Below are 19,098 nucleotides of genomic sequence, written 5' to 3' on the forward strand. Positions count from 1 at the left end.
TAGGTCCAGTTAACGTGTTTGGAGAAAAACGTAGAAGAAAATTCGGAAGAAAAAAAATTGCCACTAGGTGGCGCTATCAGTTAGATGAAATATAAGTCAGTAGATGTCTTTAGGGCTGGACTCTCATCAAATGTGTGAAATTTTGAGAAGATAGGATCATCTCGGTCAAGTTAATGCAGCTTTTATTTTCACGAAAAATCTTCAGACTTTGCGTCACCGTAGCGGCCACGCCCTTTGGCGAAAAGTTACAATATTCGGTGTGGGGCATGATCAACATCTTAAGGCTTTTCTGACCAATTTTCAAATGGATCCCTTCAACAAGCTCAGCACAGTAGCTAAAAACGTAAAGTATGACATTTATTGTAACCACTAGGTGGCGCTATATGTATAACTGAATTTTATCATATAGATGTTTTCAGGCCGTGACTATTACGTTGCCTGAGAAGTTTGAGATTTTTTGGAGCTTGAACATGGGAGTTATTAAGCATTTGCTCTTTCTGGACAAATGAAATTTTAAAGGCAATATTTGATGCCCCGCCCCCGTCATATAGTATTTCGAAAAGGCAAGATTTTTTCCCCAGTTGTTCTCTCAGGTCTTGAGATGATAAATGCCAAGTTTGAAGTCAATTGGATGAAAAATGTTTGCAAAGGGGGAAAAAGCATGACCACAGTGAATGTGCCAAAATAGGCCAAAATTGGACATAAAAAAATTCATAGCTCACTTCCTGTACATTTTAGCTACATGGTCCCAAGAGACTTTTTTGTGCGTCTCGGGGTGCTACACGTGCCTGCCAATTTTTGTTGCTCTAGCTCAAACGTGCCAGGCTTGGTTTTTATTTTTCTACGCTAGGGGGCGCTATCGAGTCGCATTGTTATGACGACTTAATAATATCAAATTTTTCGCCGGGCCTGAGGAGTGTGCAAAGTTCGGTGAGTTTTCGTGAATGTTTAGGTACCCAAAATCGCGATCGTTTGCGGAGAATAAAGAAGAATAATAATAACTAGAGCTGCGAGCAGCTATAAAGGGCCCTCGCAGCCCGGGCCACGTTGGGGTCCTTGCACGTTGGGGTACTTGCACGTTGGGGTACTGGCACATTGGGGTACTGGCATATTGGAAGCAAAATTTCTTTGAAAATGGCATAATAAACGTTTACATGTAGAATATTTTTTTGCCAGTGTGTGTGTCAAGCTCAACGGGTTTTGGTGATTGTTAAGACCTGCAAAAATCAGCGTCCTTTTTTATTTTTAGGCAATGAGTTGCCCTGATTGGTATTTTTTTGTAAAAGTGTATATACACATCATCGCTCGTTGTACTCATTGCACAATGTTACTTTTATTGTCCAAAGGGGCAATCAAAAATGAATAAAACAAAATTGAAACGTACATGCGTTTGGATGGGTGTGAAGCCAGTGAACAGTTTGAGTGGTGGAAACTAAAAGAATATTCATAAATGACTTAGTTATCACACTTAGAATGAGTGTACATTTTTTGTACAAAATACCGTATGTGGGGTATTTTTTTTTCATGCCTCAAGGGCTAGGTGGCGCTGCATATATAACTGAATGTTGTCATAGAGATAGCTTCAGGCCTTGACGATACACATACATGTCAAGTTTTGGATTTTTTGGAGCATGTACCGGGGAGTTATTATGCATATCCTTTTTCAGTGCGAAACACAAATTTTGATGCCCCGCCTTCATCATATAGTATTTCGAAAGGTCAAGATTTTTCCCCCTGTCGTTGGCTCAGGTCTTGACATGGTCCAGGTCAAGTCTTAACTCAGTCAGATGAAACGTGTAGGAGAAGTGGGCAAAAGTCTGCCCCCTGTGAATGTGCAAAAATCGTCAAAAATGGGACATTCAAAAATTCGTAGCTCACTTCCTGTTCATTTTAGCATATGGGTACAAGAGACTTTTTTGTAGGTCTTGGGCTCCCTCATACACCTAAAAATATTCGTCGTTCTTGCTTAAACGTACAACCGGGGCTGCTTCGTTAAAAATTTCGAGGGGGCGCTATTGAGTCATTTTTGTAAAAATAGCACAATCAACAATAAAATATTGCTAATTTTACCAGGCCAGATGTGTGTGCCAAGTTTCAGGAGTTTCTGTGCATGTTTAGACCCTCAAAACTGGCGTTGTTTTCTTGGCGAACAGCGCTTAGCCACGCCTACAGCAATTCGCGAAAACTCACAAACTTCGTGTTGTGACATCATGAAGGCCGAAACCCTCATCTGAGCAAATATGAGGTAGGTCCAGTTAACGTGTTTGGAGAAAAACGTAGAAGAAAATTCGTAAGAAAAAAAATTGCCACGAGGTGGCGCTATCAGTTAGATGAAATGTAAGTTAGTAGATGTCTTTAGAGCTGGACTCTCATCAAATGTGTGAAATTTTGAGAAGATAGGATCATCTCGGTCAAGTTAATGCAGCTTTTATTGTCACGAAAAATCTTCAGACTTTGCGTCACCGTAGCGGCCACGCCCTTTGGCGAAAAGTTACAATACTCGGTGTGGGGCATGATCAACATCTTAAGGCTTTTCTGACCAATTTTCAAATGGATCCCTTCAACAAGCTCAGCACAGTAGCTAAAAACGTAAAGTATGACATTTATTGTAACCACTAGGTGGCGCTATATGTATAACTGAATTTTATCATATAGATGTTTTCAGGCCGTGACTATTACGTTGCCTGAGAAGTTTGAGATTTTTTGGAGCTTGAACATGGGAGTTATTAAGCATTTGCTCTTTCTGGACAAATGAAATTTTAAAGGCAATATTTGATGCCCCGCCCCCGTCATATAGTATTTCAAAAAGGCAAGATTTTTTGCCCAGTTTTTCTCTCAGGTCTTGAGATGATAAATGCCAAGTTTGAAGTCAATTGGATGAAAAATGTTTGCAAAGGGGGAAAAAGCATGACCACAGTGAATGTGCCAAAATAGGCCAAAATTGGACATTAAAAAATTCATAGCTCACTTCCTGTACATTTTAGCTACATGGTCCCAATAGACTTTTTTGTGCGTCTCGGGGTGCTACACGTGCCTGCCAATTTTTGTTGCTCTAGCTCAAATGTGCCGGGCTTGGTTTTTATTTTTCTACGCTAGGGGGCGCTATCGAGTCACATTGTTATGACGACTTAATAATATCAAATTTTTCGCCGGGCCTGAGGAGTGTGCAAAGTTCGGTGAGTTTTCGTGAATGTTTAGGTACCCAAAATCGCGATCGTTTGCGGAGAATAAAGAAGAAGAAGAAGAAGAAGAAGAAGAAGAAGAATAACTAGAGCTGCGAGCAGCTATAAAGGGCCCTCGCAGCCCGGGCCACGTTGGAGTCCTTGCACGTTGGGGTACTTGCACGTTAGGGTACTGGCACGTTGGGGTACTGGCACGTTGGGGTACTGGCATATTGGAAGCAAAATTTCTTTGAAAATGGCATAATAAACGTTTACATGTAGAATATTTTTTTTGCCAGTGTGTGTCAAGCTCAACGGGTTTTGGTGATTGTTAAGACCTGCAAAAATCAGCGTCCTTTTTTATTTTTAGGCAATGAGTTGCCCTGATTGATATTTTTTGTAAAAGTGTATATATACATCATCGCTCGTTGTACTCATTGCACAATGTTACTTTTATTGTCCAAAGGGGCAATCAAAAATGAATAAAACTAAATGGAAACGTACATACGTTTGGATCGGTGTGAAGCCAGTGAACAATTTGAGTGGTGGAAACTAAAAGAATATTCATAAATGACTTAGTCATCACACTTAGAATGAGTTTAAATTTTTTTGTACAAAATACCGTATGTGGGTTTTTTTTTTTTTAATATAAGCCTCAAGGGCTAGGTGGCGCTGTATTTATAACTGAATGTTGTCATCGAGATACCTTCAGGCCTTGATTATAAGCATACATGTCAAGTGTGGGATTTTTTTGGGAGCATGTACCGTGGAGTTATTAAGCATATCCTTCATTCACGATATTGCTTTTAATGTCCACAGAGGCTATCAAAAATAAATAAAAATATATATATGTTTGGATAAGTCTGATGCCAGTGAACATTTTGAGTGGTGGAAACTAAAAGAATATTCATAAATGACTTAGTTATCACACTCAGAATGAGTTGACATTTTTTGTACAAAATACCGTATGTGGGGTATTTTTTTTTTATGCCTCAAGGGCTAGGTGGCGCTGCATATATAACTGAATGTTGTCATAGAGATAGCTTCAGGCCTTGACGATAAACATACATGTCAAGTTTGGGATTTTTGGGAGCATGTACCGGGAAGTTATTAAGCATATCCTTTTTCAGTGCGAAACACAAATTTTGATGCCCCGCCTTCATCATATAGTATTTCGAAAGGTCAAGATTTTTCCCCCTGTCGTTGGCTCAGGACTTGACATGGTCCAGGTCAAGTCTTAACTCAGTCAGATGAAACGTGTAGGAGAAGTGGGCAAAAGTCTGCCCCCTGTGAATGTGCAAAAATTGTCAAAAATGGGACATTCAAAAATTCGTAGCTCACTTCCTGTTCATTTTAGCATATGGGTCCAAGAGACTTTTTTGTAGGTCTTGGGCTCCCTCATACACCTAAAAATATTCGTCGTTCTTGCTTAAACGTACAACCGGGGCTGCTTCGTTAAAAACTTCTAGGGGGCGCTATTGAGTCATTTTTGTAAAAATAGCACAATCAACAATAAAATATTGCTAATTTTACCAGGCCAGATGTGTGTGCCAAGTTTCATGAGTTTCTGTGCATGTTTAGACCCTCAAAACTGGCGTTATTTTCTTGGCGAACAGCGCTTAGCCACACCCACAGCAATTCGCGAAAACTCACAAACTTCGTGTTGTGACATCATGAAGGCCGAAACCCTCATCTGAGCAAATATGAGGTAGGTCCAGTTAACGTGTTTGGAGAAAAACGTAGAAGAAAATTCGTAAGAAAAAAAATTGCCACTAGGTGGCGCTATCAGTTAGATGAAATATAAGTCAGTAGATGTCTTTAGGGCTGGACTCTCATCAAATGTGTCAAATTTTGAGAAGATAGGATCATCTCGGTCAAGTTAATGCAGCTTTTATTTTCACGAAAAATCTTCAGACTTTGCGTCACCGTAGCGGCCACGCCCTTTGGCGAAAAGTTACAATATTCGGTGTGGGGCATGATCAACATCTTAAGGCTTTTCTGACCAATTTTCAAATGGATCCCTTCAACAAGCTCAGCACAGTAGCTAAAAACGTAAAGTATGACATTTATTGTAACCACTAGGTGGCGCTATATGTATAACTGAATTTTATCATATAGATGTTTTCAGGCCGTGACTATTACGTTGCCTGAGAAGTTTGAGGTTTTTTGGAGCTTGAACATGGGAGTTATTAAGCATTTGCTCTTTCTGGACAAATGAAATTTTAAAGGCAATATTTGATGCCCCGCCCCCGTCATATAGTATTTCAAAAAGGCAAGATGTTTTGCCCAGTTGTTCTCTCAGGTCTTGAGATGATAAATGCCAAGTTTGAAGTCAATTGGATGAAAAATGTTTGCAAAGGGGGAAAAAGCATGACCACAGTGAATGTGCCAAAATAGGCCAAAATTGGACATTAAAAAATTCATAGCTCACTTCCTGTACATTTTAGCTACATGGTCCCAATAGACTTTTTTGTGCGTCTCGGGGTGCTACACGTGCCTGCCAATTTTTGTTGCTCTAGCTCAAACGTGCCGGGCTTGGTTTTTATTTTTCTACGCTAGGGGGCGCTATCGAGTCGCATTGTTATGACGACTTAATAATATCAAATTTTTCGCCGGGCCTGAGGAGTGTGCAAAGTTCGGTGAGTTTTCGTGAATGTTTAGGTACCCAAAATCGCGATCGTTTGCGGAGAATAAAGAATAATAATAATAATAATAATAATAATAATAATAATAATAATAATAATAATAATAATTTTTACAAAAACAATAGGGACCTCGCAGCGGTCGCTGCTCGGGCCCTAATAATAATAATAATAATAATTTTTACAAAAACAATAGGGACCTCGCAGCGGTCGCTGCTCGGGCCCTAATAATAATTTTTACAAAAACAATAGGGACCTCGCAGCGGTCGCTGCTCGGGCCCTAATAATAACTAGAGCTGCGAGCAGCTATAAAGGGCCCTCGCAGCCCGGGCCCGTTGGGGTACTTGCACGTTGGGGTACTTGCACATTGGGGAACTGGCACATTAGGAGCAAAATTAATTTGAACATGGCATGATAAAACATATACATGTATTTTTTTTTTTTGCCAGGTGTAATGTGTGTTTCAAGCTCAATGGGTTTTGGTGATTGTTAAGATCTGCAAAAATCAGCGTCTTTTTTTAATTTTTTTATTGTAAGGCAATGAGTTGCCCTGATTGGTATTTTTTGCAAAAGTACATATACACATCATCGCTCGTAGTCTTTGCACGATGTTGCTTTTATTGTCCATAGAGGCTATCAAAAATAAATAAAACAAAATAAAAAAGTACATATGTTTGGATCGGTCTGATACCAGTGAACATCTTGAGTAGTGGAAAGTTATAGAATATTCATAAATGACTTAGTTATAACACTTACAATGAGTTCACTAATTTTGTACAAAATACCTTAAGTGGTTTTTTTTGGGGGGTTTTTTATGCCTCAAGGGCTTGGTGGCGCTGTATTTATAACTGAATTTTGTCATAGAGATACCTTCAGGCCTTGACTATAAATATACATGTCAAGTTTGGGATTTTTTGAAGCATGTACCGAGGAGTTATTAAGCATATCCCTCATTCACGATACTGCTTTTAACGTCCATAAAGGCTATCAAAAATAAATAAAAATAAATAAAAAATACGTATGTTTGGATAGGTCTGATGCCAGTGAAGATTATGAGTGGTGGAAAGTAAAAGAATATTCATAAATGACTTAGTTATAACACTGAGAATGAGTTTACATTTTTTGTACAAAATACCGTAAGTGGGGTATTTTTTTTTCACGCCTCAAGGGCTAGGTGGCGCTGCATATATAACTGAATTTTGTCATATAGATACCTTCAGGCCTTGACTCTAAACATACATGTCAAATTTGGGATTTTTTTGAGCATGTACCGGGGAGTTATTAAGCCTATCCTTTTTCATTGTGAAACACAAAATTTGATGCCCCGCCCTCATCATATAGTATTCCGAAAAGTCAAGATTTTTTCCCCCTGTCGTTGGCTCAGGTCTTGACATGGTCCAGGTCAAGTCTGAAGTCAGTCGGATGAAACGTGTAGGAGAAGTGGGCAAAAGTATGCCCCCTGTAAATGTGCTAAATTCGTAAAAAATGGGACATTCAAAAATTCGTAGCTCACTTCCTGTTTATTTTAGCACATGGGTCCAAGAGACTTTTTTGTAGGTCTTGGGCTCACTCATACACCTAAAAATATTCGTCGTTTTTGCTTAAACGTACAACCGGGGCTGCTTCGTTAAAAACTTCTAGGGGGCGCTATTGAGTCATTTTTGTAAAAATAGCACAATCAACAATAAAATATTGCTCATTTTACCAGGCCAGATATGTGTGCCAAGTTTCATGAGTTTCTGTGCATGTTTAGACCCTCAAAACTGGCGTTGTTTTCTTGGCGAACAGCGCTTAGCCACGCCCACAGCAATTCACGAAAACTCACAACCTTCGTGTTGTGACACCATGAAGGCCGAAACCCTCATCTGAGCAAATATGAGGTAGGTCCAGTTAACGTGTTTGGAGAAAAACGTAGAAGAAAATTCGTTAAAAAAAAAAATTGCCACTAGGTGGCGCTATCAGTAAGATGAAATATAAGTTCGTAGATGTCTTTAGGGCTGGACTCTCATCAAATGTGTGAAATTTTGAGAAGATTGGATCATCTGGGCCAAGTTCATGCAGCTTTTGTTGTCACGAAAAATCTTCAGACTTTGCGTTACCTTAGCGGCCACGCCCTTTGGCGAAAAGTTACACTATTCGGTGTGGGGCATGATCAACATCTTAAGGCTTTTCTGACCAATTTTCAACTGGATCCTTTCAACGAGCTCGGCACAGTAGCTAAAAACGTAAAGTATGACATTTATTGTTACCACTAGGTGGCGCTATATGTATAACTGAATTTTATCATATAAATGTTTTCAGGCTGTGACTATTACGTTGCCTGAGAAGTTTGAGATTTTTTGGAGCTTGAACATGGGAGTTATTAAGCATTTGCTCTTTCTGGACAAATGAAATTTTAAAGGCAATATTTGATGCCCCGCCCCCGTCATATAGTATTTCGAAAGGGCAAGATGTTTTGCCCAGTTGTTCTCTCAGGTCTTGAGATGATAAATGCCAAGTTTGAAGTCAATTGGATGAAAAATGTTTGCAAAGGGGGAAAAAGCATGACCACAGTGAATGTGCCAAAATAGGCCAAAATTGGACATAAAAAAATTCATAGCTCACTTCCTGTACATTTTAGCTACATGGTCCCAATAGACTTTTTTGTGCGTCTCGGGGTGCTACACGTGCCTGCCAATTTTCGTTGCTCTAGCTCAAACGTGCCGGGCTTGGTTTTTATTTTTCTATGCTAGGGGGCGCTATAGAGTCGCGTTGTTATGACGACTTCATAATATCAAATTTTTCGCCGGGCCTGAGGAGTGTGCAAAGTTTGGTGAGTTTTCGTGAATGTTTAGGTACCCAAAATCGCGATCGTTTGCGGAGAATAAAGAAGAAGAAGAAGAAGAACTAGAGCTGCGAGCAGCTATAAAGGGCCCTCGCAGCCCTTGGGGTCCTTGCACGTTGGGGTACTTGCACGTTGGGGTACTGGCACATTGGGGTACTGGCATATTGGAAGCAAAATTTCTTTGAAAATGGCATAATAAACGTTTACATGTAGAATATTTTTTTGCCAGTGTGTGTATCAAGCTCAACGGGTTTTGGTGATTGTTAAGACCTGCAAAAATCAGCGTCCTTTTTTATTTTTAGGCAATGAGTTGCCCTGATTGGTATTTTTTTGTAAAAGTGTATATACACATCATCGCTCGTTGTACTCATTGCACAATGTTACTTTTATTGTCCAAAGGGGCAATCAAAAATGAATAAAACAAAATGGAAACGTACATACGTTTGGATCGGTGTGAAGCCAGTGAACAATTTGAGTGGTGGAAACTAAAAGAATATTCATAAATGACTTAGTTATCACACTTAGAATGAGTGTACATTTTTTGTACAAAATACCGTATGTGGGGTATTTTTTATTTTTTTTCATATAAGCCTCAAGGGCTAGGTGGCGCTGTATTTATAACTGAATGTTGTCATAGAGATACCTTCAGGCCTTGATTATAAGCATACATGTCAAGTGTGGGATTTTTTTTGGAGCATGTACCGTGGAGTTATTATGCATATCCTTCATTCCCGATATTGCTTTTAATGTCCACAGAGGCTATCAAAAATAAATAAAAATATATATATGTTTGGATAAGTCTGATGCCAGTGAACATTTTGAGTGGTGGAAACTAAAAGAATATTCATAAATGACTTAGTTATCACACTTAGAATGAGTTTACATTTTTTGTACAAAATACCGTATGTGGGGTATTTTTTTTTTATGCCTCAAGGGCTAGGTGACGCTGCATATATAACTGAATGTTGTCATAGAGATAGCTTCAGGCCTTGACGATAAACATACATGTCAAGTTTGGGATTTTTTGGAGCATGTACCGGGGAGTTATTAAGCATATCCTTTTTCAGTGCGAAACACAAATTTTGATGCCCCGCCTTCATCATGTAACATGTAACACATATGTAACAACTATTGCCTAGGTCCATTTCACCCTCTAATTTTTTTTTTAAGTTTGCTTCTCCTAAAGCAAATTCTCTGCAGTGCATGAATATTCCACTGCCCAGACAGGATCCAAGCCTGGTCAGCTCGGCAGGTGGCTACCCAGCCACCAACAAAACTCTTTTGAAGCCAGACCAGGTGACAAAGGAATTTATGCGTCTGCCGAAGGAGTGTATTTCAAGCAGTCTGCTCGGAGCCCGAACAAATGGCTCCAATGGTTTGGAATACACAAATGACCGATCAAAGGAATGCTCATGACTTTTTATCAATCACAAAAGGATACTCTGGCGCCTCGCCCTTCCTGGAACGTCTAGATGGAGCAACAACACCTCCAAGTGGCGAAACTTGGAACTATCCTTAGTGACAATTCACATAAGTAATCGCATTTTACACATTTATATCATGGTAATTCTTGACAGACAACTGAACTACGAATGATTCATGTAATATCTTGTGTGTATGAACATCCTATTTCATGTGTACTCCATAAAGAATGAAAGATAACGAATATCTCTCAGTTCAGTCAGATTAGACAAGTAGAAGTTACCTCACAAGTTAGTTTATGATGCATTAATTACAATGTGTGTTAAACGGGTTGTGTGGGGAAAACTGATTTGCCAGACTGACCAAATTTGATGCCAAATTATTAATCTTTTTAATAATTTTCCTCTGAGAGTCTGCGCGAGCGAACAGAAGGGTGTGCCTTCACCTGCTCGCCCCACCCAGAGACTATAAAAAGGATGAGCAGTCCACTGCCCGCTCTCTTGCCCTCTTCCTGCGCTCTTGCCCTCTTCCTGCTCTCACAAGCTCTTCCAAAAACTCTGGCCCGACTTGCCAGTGGCCCAGCCAGGCTGCTCGAACTCTTTGTTCTAAGAGACTTGCAAACCACGTGGCCTTTTTCTTCCCTAGCAGGATCCGTTAACGAAATCGGATCCTCGCTCCACGCCACGCCAAAGCAAGTCAACTGCAACGCTGACTAAAGACTCTTTCGTTTTTTTGTTTTTTTGTTCCACTATCGGTGCTCACCCGCCCGACCTTCTCGGTCCCGGGTACACTTGCAACGCACCGCCGGACTCAAGGTTGTGCACCTAAGCCGCGCACCGCACCTGCTACTCGGTGGCGCTCCGCCGCAGTGCCAACGCACCTCCAACGGCTGGCCTTCCCCGTACGCAGGCGCGTACTGACCGAGCTGCAACACTGGAGCCGGGCAGCCGTCCGGCAGAACCAACCTCGCCAAATCGACCAACCAATCAAGGGACGAGCCGCGCAACTACGTCAGGCCCCTGGCGTGGCTCCCTTTGCTCACCTGTGGAATAAACCTTTTTTTTTCTTGCCTTTTTGGAACGAACATTGACTATTTTTCCCCCTTTTGAAGGCCTTTCTGCTCATTCGACGCAAACGATACTCGTAAGTCTGCATTTGATTCCCAAATTGGTACCACTGCGTGCAACTTACAACATCAGATGTGAGAAACATCTCACAAATCTGGCAGGTCAAATTTTCTCTTTTCCCTGTTTCTTTATTCATTCGCATTCCTTCATTATTTTCATTCGTTTTATTTTATTTCTTTTCTTCTGACGGTAGAATAGTTAGATAGGCAGTATTTTGATTCTGTAGTGTAGCAATCGTGAATAAATTCATGTTTTATGAACTGTATTCCGCCTAAGTCATCTGTGTTTCCGAGTGGATTATTATTCTTTTGTTAGTACAACGAACCACTGAATATCGAGTGTGGCGACTTTAGATTATCAATGACTGATGAAAGAAGGATTTTGGTCGTTGTTTGCTCCTGTTAACCCAAGCAAATTCAACGTGGTGCCCCAGAGGTTATCGAGGTAAATACAATTTACCTCTGTAACGTCCAGATTATTAATTCGTCCAAAAGACGGCCCAATTATCGCTACATATAGTATTTCGAAAAGTCAAGATTTTTCCCCCTGTCGTTGGCTCAGGTCTTGACATGGTCCAGGTCAAGTCTTAACTCCGTCAGATGAAACGTGTAGGAGAAGTGGGCAAAAGTCTGCGCCCTGTGAATGTGCAAAAATTGTCAAAAATAGGACATTCAAAAATTCGTAGCTCACTTCCTGTTCATTTTAGCATATGGGTCCAAGAGACTTTTTTGTAGGTCTTGGGCTCCCTCATACACCTAAAAATATTCGTCGTTCTTGCTTAAACGTACAACCGGGGCTGCTTCGTTAAAAACTTCTAGGGGGCGCTATTGAGTCATTTTTGTAAAAATAGCACAATCAACAATAAAATATTGTTCATTTTACCAGGCCAGATGTGTGTGCCAAGTTTCATGAGTTTCTGTGCATGTTTAGACCCTCAAAACTGGCGTTTTCTTGGCGAACAGCGCTTAGCCACACCCACAGCAATTCGCGAAAACTCACAAACTTCGTGTTGTGACATCATGAAGGCCGAAACCCTCATCTGAGCAAATATGAGGTAGGTCCAGTTAACGTGTTTGGAGAAAAACGTAGAAGAAAATTCGTAATAAAAAAAATTGCCACTAGGTGGCGCTATCAGTTAGATGAAATATAAGTCAGTAGATGTCTTTAGGGCTGGACTCTCATCAAATGTGTGAAATTTTGAGAAGATAGGATCATCTCGGTCAAGTTAATGCAGCTTTTATTTTCACGAAAAATCTTCAGACTTTGCGTCACCGTAGCGGCCACGCCCTTTGACGAAAAGTTACAATATTCGGTGTGGGGCATGATCAACATCTTAAGCCTTTTCTGACCAATTTTCAAATGGATCCCTTCAACAAGCTCAGCACAGTAGCTAAAAACGTAAAGTATGACATTTATTGTAACCACTAGGTGGCGCTATATGTATAACTGAATTTTATCATATAGATGTTTTCAGGCCGCGACTATTACGTTGCCTGAGAAGTTTGAGATTTTTTGGAGCTTGAACATGGGAGTTATTAAGCATTTGCTCTTTCTGGACAAATGAAATTTTAAAGGCAATATTTGATGCCCCGCCCCCGTCATATAGTATTTCAAAAAGGCAAGATGTTTTGCCCAGTTGTTCTCTCAGGTCTTGAGATGATAAATGCCAAGTTTGAAGTCAATTGGATGAAAAATGTTTGCAAAGGGGGAAAAAGCATGACCACAGTGAATGTGCCAAAATAGGCCAAAATTGGACATAAAAAAATTCATAGCTCACTTCCTGTACATTTTAGCTACATGGTCCCAATAGACTTTTTTGTGCGTCTCGGGGTGCTACACGTGCCTGCCAATTTTTGTTGCTCTAGCTCAAACGTGCCGGGCTTGGTTTTTATTTTTCTACGCTAGGGGGCGCTATCGAGTCGCATTGTTATGACGACTTAATAATATCAAATTTTTCGCCGGGCCTGAGGAGTGTGCAAAGTTCGGTGAGTTTTCGTGAATGTTTAGGTACCCAAAATCGCGATCGTTTGCGGAGAATAAAGAAGAAGAAGAAGAAGAAGAAGAAGAAGAAGAAGAAGAAGAAGAAGAAGAAGAACTAGAGCTGCGAGCAGCTATAAAGGGCCCTCGCAGCCCGGGCCACGTTGGGGTCCTTGCACGTTGGGGTACTTGCACGTTGGGGTACTGGCACATTGGGGTACTGGCATATTGGAAGCAAAATTTCTTTGAAAATGGCATAATAAACGTTTACATGTAGAATATTTTTTTTCCAGTGTGTGTGTCAAGCTCAACGGGTTTTGGTGATTGTTAAGACCTGCAAAAATCAGCGTCCTTTTTTATTTTTAGGCAATGAGTTGCCCTGATTGGTATTTTTTTGTAAAAGTGTATACACACATCATCGCTCGTTGTACTCATTGCACAATGTTACTTTTATTGTCCAAAGGGGCAATCAAAAATGAATAAAACAAAATGGAAACGTACATACGTTTGGATCGGTGTGAAGCCAGTGAACAATTTGAGTGGTGGAAACTAAAAGAATATTCATAAATGACTTAGTTATCACACTTAGAATGAGTGTACATTTTTTGTACAAAATACCGTAAGTGGGGTATTTTTTTTTCACGCCTCAAGGGCTAGGTGGCGCTGCATATATAACTGAATGTTGTCATAGGGATAGCTTCAGGCCTTGACGATAAACATACATGTCAAGTTTGGGATTTTTTGGAGCATGTACCGGGGAGTTATTAAGCATATCCTTTTTCAGTGCGAAACACAAATTTTGATGCCCCGCCTTCATCATATAATATTTCGAAAGGTCAAGATTTTTCCCCCTGTCGTTGGCTCAGGTCTTGACATGGTCCAGGTCAAGTCTTAACTCCGTCAGATGAAACGTGTAGGAGAAGTGGGCAAAAGTCTGCGCCCTGTGAATGTGCAAAAATTGTCAAAAATGGGACATTCAAAAATTCGTAGCTCACTTCCTGTTCATTTTAGCATATGGGTCCAAGAGACTTTTTTGTAGGTCTTGGGCTCCCTCATACACCTAAAAATATTCGTCGTTCTTGCTTAAACGTACAACCGGGGCTGCTTCGTTAAAAACTTCTAGGGGGCGCTATTGAGTCATTTTTGTAAAAATAGCACAATCAACAATAAAATATTGTTCATTTTACCAGGCCAGATGTGTGTGCCAAGTTTCATGAGTTTCTGTGCATGTTTAGACCCTCAAAACTGGCGTTGTTTTCTTGGCGAACAGCGCTTAGCCACACCCACAGCAATTCGCGAAAACTCACAAACTTCGTGTTGTGACATCATGAAGGCCGAAACCCTCATCTGAGCAAATATGAGGTAGGTCCAGTTAACGTGTTTGGAGAAAAACGTAGAAGAAAATTCGTAATAAAAAAAATTGCCACTAGGTGGCGCTATCAGTTAGATGAAATATAAGTCAGTAGATGTCTTTAGGGCTGGACTCTCATCAAATGTGTGAAATTTTGAGAAGATAGGATCATCTCGGTCAAGTTAATGCAGCTTTTATTTTCACGAAAAATCTTCAGACTTTGCGTCACCGTAGCGGCCACGCCCTTTGGCGAAAAGTTACAATATTCGGTGTGGGGCATGATCAACATCTTAAGCCTTTTCTGACCAATTTTCAAATGGATCCCTTCAACAAGCTCAGCACAGTAGCTAAAAACGTAAAGTATGACATTTATTGTAACCACTAGGTGGCGCTATATGTATAACTGAATTTTATCATATAGATGTTTTCAGGCCGCGACTATTACGTTGCCTGAGAAGTTTGAGATTTTTTGGAGCTTGAACATGGGAGTTATTAAGCATTTGCTCTTTCTGGACAAATGAAATTTTAAAGGCAATATTTGATGCCCCGCCCCCGTCATATAGTATTTCAAAAAGGCAAGATGTTTTGCCCAGTTGTTCTCTCAGGTCTTGAGATGATAAATGCCAAGTTTGAAGTCAATTGGATGAAAAATGTTTGCAAAGGGGGAAAAAGCATGACCACAGTGAATGTGCCAAAATAGGCCAAAATTGGACATAAAAAAATTCATAGCTCACTTCCTGTACATTTTAGCTACATGGTCCCAATAGACTTTTTTGTGCGTCTCGGGGTGCTACACGTGCCTGCCAATTTTTGTTGCTCTAGCTCAAACGTGCCGGGCTTGGTTTTTATTTTTCTACGCTAGGGGGCGCTATCGAGTCGCATTGTTATGACGACTTAATAATATCAAATTTTTCGCCGGGCCTGAGGAGTGTGCAAAGTTCGGTGAGTTTTCGTGAATGTTTAGGTACCCAAAATCGCGATCGTTTGCGGAGAATAAAGAAGAAGAAGAAGAAGAAGAAGAAGAAGAAGAAGAAGAAGAAGAAGAATAACTAGAGCTGCGAGCAGCTATAAAGGGCCCTCGCAGCCCGGGCCACGTTGGGGTCCTTGCACGTTGGGGTACTTGCACGTTGGGGTACTGGCACATTGGGGTACTGGCATATTGGAAGCAAAATTTCTTTGAAAATGGCATAATAAACGTTTACATGTAGAATATTTTTTTGCCAGTGTGTGTGTCAAGCTCAACGGGTTTTGGTGATTGTTAAGACCTGCAAAAATCAGCGTCCTTTTTTATTTTTAGGCAATGAGTTGCCCTGATTGGTATTTTTTTGTAAAAGTGTATATACACATCATCGCTCGTTGTACTCATTGCACAATGTTACTTTTATTGTCCAAAGGGGCAATCAAAAATGAATAAAACAAAATGGAAACGTACATACGTTTGGATCGGTGTGAAGCCAGTGAACAATTTGAGTGGTGGAAACTAAAAGAATATTCATAAATGACTTAGTTATCACACTTAGAATGAGTGTACATTTTTTGTACAAAATACCGTATGTGGGGTATTTTTTCTTTTTTTTTTATATAAGCCTCAAGGGCTAGGTGGCGCTGTATTTATAACTGAATGTTGTCATAGAAATACCTTCAGGCCTTGATTATAAGCATACATGTCAAGTGTGGGATTTTTTTTGGAGCATGTACCGTGGAGTTATTATGCATATCCTTCATTCACGATATTGCTTTTAATGTCCACAGAGGCTATCAAAAATAAATAAAAATATATATATGTTTGGATAAGTCTGATGCCAGTGAACATTTTGAGTGGTGGAAACTAAAAGAATATTCATAAATGACTTAGTTATCACACTTAGAATGAGTTTACATTTTTTGTACAAAATACCGTATGTGGGGTATTTTTTTTTTATGCCTCAAGGGCTAGGTGACGCTGCATATATAACTGAATGTTGTCATAGGGATAGCTTCAGGCCTTGACGATAAACATACATGTCAAGTTTGGGATTTTTTGGAGCATGTACCGGGGAGTTATTAAGCATATCCTTTTTCAGTGCGAAACACAAATTTTGATGCCCCGCCTTCATCATATAGTATTTCGAAAAGTCAAGATTTTTCCCCCTGTCGTTGGCTCAGGTCTTGACATGGTCCAGGTCAAGTCTTAACTCAGTCGGATGAAACGTGTAGGAGAAGTGGGCAAAAGTCTGCCCCCTGTGAATGTGCAAAAATCGTCAAAAATGGGACATTCAAAAATTCGTAGCTCACTTCCTGTTCATTTTAGCATATGGTTACAAGAGACTTTTTTGTAGGTCTTGGGCTCCCTCATACACCTAAAAATATTCGTCGTTCTTGCTTAAACGTACAACCGGGGCTGCTTCGTTAAAAATTTCGAGGGGGCGCTATTGAGTCATTTTTGTAAAAATAGCACAATCAACAATAAAATTTTACTCATTTTACCAGGCCAGATGTGTGTGCCAAGTTTCAGGAGTTTCTGAGCATGTTTAGACCCTCAAAACTGGCGTTGTTTTCTTGGCGAACAGTGCTTAGCCACGCCCACAGCAATTCGCGAAAACTCACAAACTTCGTGTTGTGACATCATGAAGGCCGAAACCCTCATCTGAGCAAATATGAGGTAGGTCCAGTTAACGTGTTTGGAGAAAAATGTACAAGAAAATTCGTAAGAAAAAAAATATGCCACTAGGCGGCTCTATCATTAAGATGAAATATAAGTTCGTAGATGTCTTTAGGGCTGGACTCTCATCAAATGTGTGAAATTTTGAGAAGATAGGATCATCTCGGTCAAGTTCATGCAGCTTTTATTGTCACGAAAAATCTTCAGACTTTGCGTCACCGTAGCGGCCACTCCCTTTGGTGAAAAGTTACAATATTCGGTGTGGGGCATGATCAACATCTTAAGGCTTTTCTGACCAACTTTCAACTGGATCCCTTCAACGAGCTCAGCGCAGTAGATAAAAACGTAAAGTATGACATTTATTGTCACCACTAGGTGGCGCTAAATGTATAACTGAATTTTATCATATAGATGTTTTCAGTCCGTGACTATTACGTTGCCTGAGAAGTTTGAGATTTTTTGGAACTTGAACATGGGAGTTATTAAGCATTTGCTCTTTCTGGACAAATGAAATTTTAAAGACAATATTTGATGCCCCGCCCCCATCATATAGTATTTCGAAAAGGCAAGACTTTTTGCCCAGTTGTTCTCTCAGGTCTTGAGATGATAAATGCCAAGTTTGATGTGAATTGGATGAAAAATGTTTGCAGAGGGGGAAAAAGCATGACCACAGTGAATGTGCCAAAATAGGCCAAAATTGGACATAAAAAAATTCATAGCTCATTTCCTGTACATTTTAGCTACATGGTCCCAATAGACTTTTTTGTGCGTCTCGGGGTGCTACACGTGCCTGCCAATTTTCGTTGCTCTAGCTCAAACGTTCCAGGCTTGGTTTTTATTTTTCTACGCTAGGGGGCGCTATAGAGTCGCGTTGTTATGACGACTTCATAATATAAAATTTTTCGCCGGGCCTGAGGAGTGTGCAAAGTTAGGTGAGTTTTCGTGAATGTTTAGGTACTCAAAAATGCGATCCTTTACGGAGAATAATAATAATAATAATAATAATAATAATAATAATAATAATAATTCGAACGAAAAACAATAGGGACCTCGCAGCAGTCGCTGCTCGGGCCCTAATAATAATAATAATAATTTTTACAAAAACAATAGGGACCTCGCAGCGGTCGCTGCTCGGGCCCTAATAATAATTTTTACAAAAACAATAGGGACCTCGCAGCGGTCGCTGCTCGGGCCCTAACTAGAGCTGCGAGCAGCTATAAAGGGCCCTCGCAGCCCGGGCCACGTTGGGGTCCTTGCACGTTGGGGTACTTGCACGTTGGGGTACTGGCACGTTGGGGTACTGGCATATTGGAAGCAAAATTTCTTTGAAAATGGCATAATAAACGTTTACATGTAGAATATTTTTTTTGCCAGTGTCTGTCAAGCTCAACGGATTTTGGTGATTGTTAAGACCTGCAAAAATCAGCGTCCTTATTTATTTTTAGGCAATGAGTTGCCCTGATTGGTATTTTTTTGTAAAAGTGTATATACACATCATCGCTCGTTGTACTCATTGGACAATGTTTACTTTTATTGTCCAAAGGGGCAATCAAAAATGAATAAAACAAAATGGAAACGTACATACGTTTGGATCGGTGTGAAGCCAGTGAACAATTTGAGTGGTGGAAACTAAAAGAATATTCATAAATGACTTAGTTATCACACTTAGAATGAGTGTACATTTTTTGTACAAAATACCGTATGTGGGGTATTTTTTTAATTTTTTTTATATAAGCCTCAACGGCTAGGTGGCGCTGTATTTATAACTGAATGTTGTCATAGAGATACCTTCAGGCCTTGATTATAAGCATACATGTCAAGTGTGGGATTTTTTTTGGAGCATGTACCGTGGAGTTATTAAGCATATCCTTCATTCACGATATTGCTTTTAATGTCCATAGAGGCTATCAAAAATAAATAAAAATATATATATGTTTGGATAAGTCTGATGCC

The sequence above is a fragment of the Festucalex cinctus genome, chromosome 4, assembly GCF_051991245.1.
Source record: "Festucalex cinctus isolate MCC-2025b chromosome 4, RoL_Fcin_1.0, whole genome shotgun sequence".
In the NCBI taxonomy this organism is placed as follows: domain Eukaryota; kingdom Metazoa; phylum Chordata; class Actinopteri; order Syngnathiformes; family Syngnathidae; genus Festucalex; species Festucalex cinctus.